This window comes from Herpailurus yagouaroundi, unplaced genomic scaffold (genome assembly GCF_014898765.1).
Source record: "Herpailurus yagouaroundi ecotype Mexico unplaced genomic scaffold, PumYag 160, whole genome shotgun sequence".
Taxonomy (NCBI): domain Eukaryota; kingdom Metazoa; phylum Chordata; class Mammalia; order Carnivora; family Felidae; genus Herpailurus; species Herpailurus yagouaroundi.
This window is the reverse complement of record NW_024412401.1, coordinates 53,368,291-53,377,276: the sequence shown is the minus strand read 5'-3', so window position 1 is coordinate 53,377,276 and position 8,986 is coordinate 53,368,291. Positions and strand designations below refer to the sequence as shown.

The following is an 8,986-nucleotide window of genomic DNA, read 5'->3' as shown; positions in this document are numbered from 1 at the left end:
TTCACCCGTGTGAACCCCTAATTTCTCTCGACTGCACACTGTCCATATGGCGGTATAGCAAGCATCAGAGGATGCTAATGGGAGCTGACAGCCTTCGTTTGTGTTTGCTTCCGGAACGTAATGAGCACTGCTCCGCCTGAGATGCCCACCCGGACACACCCTGCCCACTTCTTTGCACTAAGCCTCTGTCTGCCCCTCTCTCCTGAGCTCTCCCTTTGCTTCGCGAATCCCCGTAAAAATTCTGAAGTTTGTTACGGTGCTAGCCCCGCCCCGTCCGACAGCCACATTATAATGAGGACAGAACGTTCTTCCAAAAGTGGCAAAGGTAGCTCAGCACATACCGGTGCGTTGCGCAAGAGCTGTGTTTTGAACAAGTGACCCCACATTTCCACGTCCCACCCAAGTGTTGTCGACGAGGGAAGCTGCTCTCACTTCAGGGACTCTGCCAAGTTCTCGGATGTCTCCCCATTGAAAACAAAGCATTCCTCGAGGGGAGGTTTCTTGTTTCTCTTTCGAAACACCAGAGTGACTCTTTAGAGCAGGGATGCAGAATAATGTGCGTCATCAGGGCGGGCGTGTGTGTGATTTGTGATCCTGTGTACGATTCGTGGACTCTGGCGGCCGTTCTGACGAGCAGCTCCAAACTGGTTAGCCTCCGCAGAAGCAGCCCCGGGGTAGCACGTACCCTGGCCAGGAGCCCCCGCGTCGCTGCTCCTGGCCATTGAGAGTTGTGGTTCTCGTTGCCTTTGTCCGAGGTTCACGACTCCGTAGTCACGGCTGGTGTGAAACACAGCCCTTGCCGTCCAGGGTCTCACAGGTGCACTGGGGACAGAAGGCTAGAACCCTAGAGAGCTAAGCAGCGGTAGCGACCATGCGATACGAGATCCAGACTCAAGAGAGGAAGGAGACATTCTCTGATGTTAGATTCTGAGGAGTGAGGTTTTACCTGCTTTGCCTGATCCCTTTCACGTGGCATTTAACTGCCCCGTTCCGGAAGGGTCCTGAATAAGACCCGGAACGCACTTGGCACTTTGCCACCTAGTCCGTACTCAGTAGATAACTAACGTCCTTCTTACTCTGCACCTAAACAAGGGACTTAGAAAACAGTCGCGAATGTACGTCTCTAGGATTTCTCTCTGGTCGCTCCCCTTCAGGGGCTTCCGACCGTCCCCCCCACGCCGTGGTTTTGTGTGTCAGCCCACGAGGATCGCTCGCGACCTGTGTCTAGGTGGGACCTCTCCTCCCCAGGTGCACCTCACATTCAGCCCGTCACGCTTCCTCCCGAAACTTGGTTTCCCGCTGCTGTTAATCGTACCCCACCTAGCCACTGAAACCGTCCCCTCCCTCAAATCTAGTGGATTCTGGCGATTCTCCCGCTTAAATCTCTCCCAAGTTGGGCCCCGCCTGTCCTTCCGGGTTCTCATTTCTCAACGGAGAGAGTGCACTGGCCTCCTCGTGCCTCGTCTCCAGTCTTATTTCCCTCCCACGGCCTGTCCTTCCCTTGGCTTCCAGAGTGGTCTTCCCAGGATACACAGCCAAGCACATGACTCCTGTGCACCACCCCGCATTGCCCAAAGCAGACAGGAAAGTAGACTGTTAATAAGTGTTGAACGCGAAGCAGGCCACAGTCAAAACGTCTGAGAAACACGGGGTTAGGGAAGGGTCAGTAGGCGTTTTGACCGTAGAAATTCCTAGAAGCTTTAGGTTGCTGAGTGTCTTACGAATCTCCCTAGAGGAGGACATAGTGTGTGATGTTTTCCCAACTTATTTGAACCCCAAATTCATCGTTTCTCCCTTTAATCTCACAGTACATTGTGACAGTGGCGTTGAGCAGCAATGCTTCTGAAAACCCTGGCTTCTAGAATAAAATCCGAGCTCCTTAGCAATGCATAGAAATGTCGAGTGATGCGGCCCCTGCCTTCGTGACCTCGCCTGCCGCCCGTCTCCATATGCAAGCTTCATCTTCCAGCCTTTTGTGCCGCTTGGGGCTCCCACGACTCTGTCACCCGTCTGCACCCTCTGTGCCCTTGGCCTGGGATGCTTTCTCCCCCTTGTCCACCTGACAGACTCACTCTGCCCTTCACACTGACCTCCTGCCATCCTCTTTCTCTTCCTGTCCCCATTTTCCCAGGAGCCTCTTGTACGAGCGTGGGCTCTGGAGACACAGGCCCAGGTGTGCGTTCGAACGCAGCACAGGCTCGCTTCCTCGTGAACACGCCCGTAGCGTTTAGAACGGTCTTTGTCCAGGATTAGAACTAGCACCTCCTGGTTATTTGTTTACGTTTCTATCTTGCAATTGATAGAAACACCAAGATGATTCCCTATGTTGACCTTGTAGGTGTCCTGCTGAGCAAACTTGGCCCACGGGGGTAATAGAGTCCTAGGTTCTGTCTAAGTCAGACTCGTTCAGCAGACGAGGAGACTGAGCCCCGGAATGGTACAGCGACTTGCCCGCGGTCACACCACGCCAGGCCTCAGACCCCGTCTGCCAGGAGCACCTCAAGGGCCCCGACTGTGTCCTGTGACTCTGTCCCGGGGCTGTGCCTCGGTGCCCGGTGAGCCGGAGAAGCCCGGTGACATACGGGAAGGGATAGCCGGAGAAGCCCACGCGGGATGTGAAACTGTTTCAGCGGGGATGGGAAAGTGGCGAACCAAACATCACAACAGGACCCAAGGAAGCAGCAGGGAGTGAAGTCATAAGTAAATTAGAAAATGAACGAGGTACACACACGTGTGCACATGGCACGTGTCTTCCTGATGAGAGATTAGCGTGGGCTCCCTGCTCATCAGGACCCCGAGTGTGTGTCTGGGAAGCTGAATTCAGCTATGATTCACATCACACATGCGATACTGGAGGCCTCTCGCCGCGTTTTACAGCTGTGCACATCGGCCCAAGTGGTCAGCAGGGACCCTAACACTGGGAAGAGTGAGATCGAGAGGACCGAGTCGCTGGTGGTTTTAAAGGTACATTCACCTCATCTGGCCGAGATGCCCTCAATCGGCTGGTCTGCCCGGAATCGAATCCTAGCCAATTTGATTAGCCCCTTCTTTTTTTCAGAGCACTTTACAAAACCATGCAGACGTTATTAGCGTTCTATTTTCAGTACTGATGCTGGTGGATGTGAATCTATATATATTTATATACACGTAAGCATCAGGGTAATTAATGTGTGGAAATGTCTCGCCTACCCCAAAGAAAACGTAACCTTTGGAAGGAGCCGTGGGAGCTTGGGGTGTGGTCCGCAAGAACAGATTGCTGCCTGCAGTTTTGCTGTTCCAAACCTGCAGCCCTGTGTTTGCTGAGCTGGTGCCCGGGTGCTGGCCTGGGGGTAATCTGCTGCAGTCTCAGCACAGCCACTGATACGGTGGGTGTGGCTTGGAAAGCCACCGACTTGCTGGGGCCTGAACCTCTGCGACCGCAGCAGGTCTGTGTCCCCCAGACCCCAAGCAGCCCGCACGTCCTGAAAAGTTTAATTGGCCCTTTGGTTGCAATAGTGGCCCAGCGCCACCCTCCGCTACCCGTCCCCCCCCCCCCCCCGCCCTCATTTCCAGACCGGGCAGGTTTTTTCCCCGTCAGAATCCCTGCAAGGCTGTCACTTTGCATTTTGCAGTAACCACCGGCCACCACTGCCCTAATCGGTCTGCCTCTTTACCTGGGATGCGTATTTTTGATATCAAGCTCCTGTACACTCATTCCTCTAATAAAATACAAAAATGCTTTTAAAACTTACCAACCCGCTATTCACGGTAACCAGGGAGGAGCGGAGAGCCATGACTCAGCATGTTAAAAGGCGGATTTAAGTTGAATACCTGGCCATTGTCCTGATTTTACACCCGTCAGACTTAACTGAAGAAGTATAAGTGTCTCGGTTGAATTTATCTTATTAGGGGATTTAGGTTATGTTAATGCTATAGCTTCATTAATTACCCCATATCAATAAAAAAGGCAGCTTTTAGCCTCCTAGCGAAAGAGAGGGAGAGAAATAGTAGTATCAAAGGGAACCTTCAAAGACAGCCAGAGCTGTCTCCAGGGTGATTTCTGATCCCTGCATTCTTCTTCCCACTTCAAAGTGGGGTGTGTGCGTGGCAGGGGAGGGGGGTCGAGGGGGCTGGGGAAGCTGGAATCTGATTTCTCTAATAAGTGTTGGCATCGGCCCCGTTTGATATGAGATGCAGGGAACATTTTGATTTGTTATAGCCTTTGAAATTGTTCAGACGACCTTCAGAAAAACGGCCTCTCGTTGCTTATGGGGGAAGGGGGGAAGGCGGGGAAGGGGACCCGGTGTAATTCGCATGCAGAGGGTACCCCGGAGTTGTGCTTTCAGCAGTTTTTGGCAACGAACGTCTGTCCTGATGGCAAGTGAAAAGTTGAGCAGCCGACCTGTACCACTACTCTCTCTGGGAAGACTTGCCCACCTCTGTATTCTCCAGGGAAGAGAGGGCACATTAAGAAGGGGACCACGTAGAAGCGGATGGTTTGGCAAACCGGGACAGTCACGGAGAAGTGTAGGACCGCTGCTGGTCTGTGGCCCTCCACCCCCCACAGACTCATCACCTGTTGACCTTGCAAGGTGAAGCTGCTAATAAATAAAAGCTTTAAAAGTTGGAAGACCCTCGTGAGGCTTTCTACGTTTTCTTTGGAATTGTCCGTTTTAGATAATTTATAGTATCTTGTACTGTGTTTTTGGAAATGAAGAATTGGTAAGTTCCCGATAAGCTGCCAGAAGTTTTCACTTCAGTGGCGACGACTGTCACATGAGCAGGCCTCGGAGCAGACTTGTCCTGCTGAACTTCGCAAGAGTGTGCCCCCCGCCCCCCGCAACAGCCACGACAGCTCAGGGGCGCTAGCAGTCGGCACTCCTGGATTCTAGCCGATAGGCAGTCCTCCAGGTTGACAGCTGGGCCTCTGGGGACAGGCCTGGTTTTGAATTTTCCACCACATACTCATTGTGTGGTCTTGGGCAGGTTACTCAACTTCTGTGAGCCTCAGTGTCCTCCTCTGTGAGTCGGGAATGGTTTTATCATCCTCGTCCGGAACCCTGGAAGCATTTAGAAAGGTAACGCAGGTATCGTGCGGACCAAATGCATGGTCCTTCGCGAATGGCGTCTGCCCTCGCTGGGTGTGCTAGAGATGCCGATGGCGGGGGTCAGTGATGTAGCCGCCGTGTCCTCGCCTCCTGACGTTGGGCGTGCTGAGTGTTCTCTTTGGTAACTCAGCTGATTGTCACCATTCTCGTTAGTCGAGAGGCCCTTTGACGTCTTGATGTCGAACCTGATGTGTCTATGCTGGAGCAGTTGATCGTCTGTGGGGTTTGTTTCCATTTTACCCAAGAATAGAGCACACTCCTACCCCCCAAATACTCATTCCAATCCCCAGAGGCCCAGAGGCTACTCCTAAGACTGCAGATTCAGCCACCAATTACCATGCAGTTGGCTCTTCCATTTTAAGGTTTTCCTAATGCTCGCCCAGAATACTGAGGGGTGCTTTAATTTCTTTCCCTGTAGTGCAGAATAATTTCCCATTCATCAGGCTGAAAGTTTACAGCTTCCAGAAGGCTCCTTTTTGAATATCACAGCCAGTAAAAAATTGGTAGCCATGCCTGCCTCTGCAGCAAATAAGCTGAAGCTAATAAATATTCACTTGGATCCGTCCTGGTTCCCTGAAATGAATTTCTGAAATCTTCCTGGCCCTGAGGAAAGGCAGGGCACTGACTCCAGAACACTCACTTCAGTGGCTTTCTTTGGCATAAATCTAGCAGAAAATCAAGGTACAAACTGCCTGCTGTGCCTTTGCAGCAACGCAGGGACCCATTGTCGTCGGATCCCTTTCTTACCCGTGTGCACCTGTTACATAGGCTGTATCGCCTGACATCCTTCGTTCCCAGATGGTTGGAGCTATTCCCTAGGGTCCTGAATAATATATTTAAACCACCTTCCGAAAAGAGCAGCGTGCTCACTTTGAATGAGCATGGTGTGTTTTGAGAAGCCACAATTAGGCTGGAGAGTCCACCTCTTAATTAAACTTGTGCGTATTTCTCCCTGGATAATTTCTCCATTAAAACAGTCTGCAGATACGGAAGAGTTTTGTTTTTTTTTTTTTAATTGTCTCTTTTAAATAAAAACTAGAACTTTTTGGTTTCTGTGCAGCCTCTTCCTTGTCTCTCTTTCCATGGCCCTGTGTTTATGTCTTAGTCTGCCTACGTCTGATGGGAACAGGCAGGCAGGAGGGATAAACCGTGGAGAACCTCGGAAGAAACATCTGTGGGCTTCAAATGGAAGGAGAGCGGCATCAGTTCCAAGTAGAGACACTGATGCTTTTCTCCCTAAAATGTAGATTTAGAATCTTTGGCATCTCCCTGTCGTCTTGGCAGTGATTTGGTAGAGCTAAGAGCTACAAAAAAAAAAAAAAAAAAAAAAAATCAATATTATTCGTTCTGCCCTCTCTGAATAATCTTTAAGTGCAGCATTTTAAAGCCCTGGGCTACACTGTGGCCCTGAGAACCCAGCAGGGACCTGACTTCCCCTAGGCACGACCGGCTGGCCGGCCGCTTTTCTTCCCCACAATGGACAGTGTGGGGAATTCATTTCATAGAGTTCTTCTGAGGTTTCCTTCGGAGTTACCTGGAGGTAACATGTCACTTTTCCCCCTACAAATTGCTAACCTGCCAAATTAAAATTCTAACGCCTAAAGATTTTTTTTTTAATCAAGTGGTTTAAGTGGAGGTGGGGGGGTGGGCAGGGGACAGTGACTGAACATTGATACCCCCTTTCTGGAGAGCAGCTGAGCCAGAGTAGAAGGAGCAGGGTCAGTTAGGGGCGTCTGTGGAAACCGGGAAGGAGCTGGTAACAGCAGAGGGAACGGGGAGGGGTGGGCCAATTCGAGTGAACGTTCAGGCTGTGTTCTTCCAGTCCCTTTCCTGGGCTTGGATCCGCTAAGCCTGCCCTCTCCAGCAGGAGCCACGCAGGGGGTCAGAGGGCTTCCTTAGAATCCTCTCCGCCTCCTCCTTGGCCTGAAAGTTCTCAAACACGGCGAAGTTTACACGAAACTAATTCTGAACAGGAAGAAGCCGGGGAGAACCGAATGCATGCCAGCTCACAGACTACCTTTTGATTTCCAAGGACCATTTTCGGAAAAGCAGGTTTTGGTGTTTTCCTCAGAACAAAACAAAACCCTGAAGTGGTCCAGCTAAGCAAAACACTCCACTCCCTGTCTTCTTAGAGGAATCGTCCCATCTGATTGCTTCTCTTGTTCCCAGGTGCTCCAAAATCAATAACACAACCTATAGGCCATGCAGTCGTATCTCAGGCTTCTACCTTGACCACTGGCCACCCCCAAAGGCAGGTTCCAAGAGGCCCATTGACCAGCTGTTTCAATTTGTTCAGCTCTTGAACTCCTATGTTAGAGTTGGAGGGGGACATACCCAGGGGACATACTGACAGCCTGTCTTTTAATCTGCACTATCCTTGAGCCAGCACTGTGTTGGGGGTCATTGTATTTTTGCTATACTTCATTTGTTCTAAACTCATGAAACAATGAGAATGCATTGACTTGATTCATCATAACAAAACTGTAAAACAAAAATCCTTCTGATTAGAATAAACCACCGAAGTGCCCTGTGCACGATCAGGTAGAGCCAGAGGAGGACTGGCCTGGGCTTACTCCAAGCCCCAGCCGGGATCTCCTGCTCCCTCGTTTGTGAAGGAGGGGTGTGCAAGATCAAGGGTCCCTGGCCTGACCGGCCACCACAGTTGTGTCACCGTTTGGGAAGCAAAGCTAAAACAGACAAACAAATGAACAGATTCTCAGGCCCACTTGTAAAACTGCTAATTCAGACACTCCTGGGGAGGAACCAAGGAATCTGTACATCAAAAACAAAAAACAAAAACAAAAACAGCCCGCAGCTTCTGACCAGCCAAGCTTGAGCACCACAGGGGGAGACCATCCATAAGGAAGCCCCTCCACATTACCACAGGCAATCAGATGGCTCCGAACCATTGTCTCATTCTGGAAAGTAAGGTTGCTAGTGGGACCAGCCACACTGGCTTATTCCAGGGATTAAGTGAGAGTGCATATGGAGGGCCCAGGGTGGTGCTTGGCATGGAACAGGTCCTCAGCAGCTGGAAGCTGCTAGCTTTCCTCCACTCGGCAAAGACCTACTGATGTCTATGACATGCTAGGTCCCACATCAGGACAACATGAGCAAAAGAACGTTCCAGGCTGGGGGCGCCTGGGTAGCTCATTCTATTGAGCGTCCGACTCTTGATTTCAGCTCAAGTCATGACCTCACAGTTGATTGGATCGAGCCCCACATTGGGCTCTGTGCTGACAGCTCAGAGCCGGCTTGGGATTCTCTCTCTCTCTCTCTCTCTCTCTCTCTCTCCCTCTCCCTCTCCCTCTCCCTCTCTCTCTCTCTGCTCCTCCCCTGCTCTCCCTCTCTCTCTTAAATAAACTTAAAAAAAAGTTCCAGGGGCGCCTGGGTGGCGCAGTCGGTTAAGCGTCCGACTTCAGCCAGGTCACGATCTCACGGTCCGTGAGTTCGAGCCCCGCGTCGGGCTCTGGGCTGACGGCTCAGAGCCTGGAGCCTGTTTCCGATTCTGTGTCTCCCTCTCTCTCTGCCCCTCCCCCGTTCATGCTCTGTCTCTCTCTGTCCCAAAAATAAATAAAAAACGTTGAAAAAAAATTAAAAAAAAAAAAAAGTTCCAGACAGTTTTAAGCATAATGAAAATTTCAAATTTTTAAAAAGACAAAGAGAATCAAGATAGCACATGTGGAAATAATATCTTAGACATGGTAACTGGCATATGACTCTCTAATAAGGTGACATTTGAGCTGCAGAGAGCTACGAGGAGCCATGTGAGGATTTCAGGCAAAGTGTACAGCAAGTGTAAAGGTCCTGAGGCAGGATTGACATTGGCATTCAAGAGAACCATGGTAGGAGTCCAGGTTAAAAGAGTGAGCCAGAAGCTCAGCTCGTGTGGCCTTGGA

General features: G+C 50.8%; 1 protein-coding gene across 5 annotated transcripts in view; it reads left to right on the top strand.

The window, feature by feature from the left end:
- MED27 (mediator complex subunit 27) overlaps positions 1 to 8,986 on the top strand; it is a 248,821-nt gene that overhangs the window by 170,298 nt on the left and 69,537 nt on the right. The window lies entirely within an intron of this gene.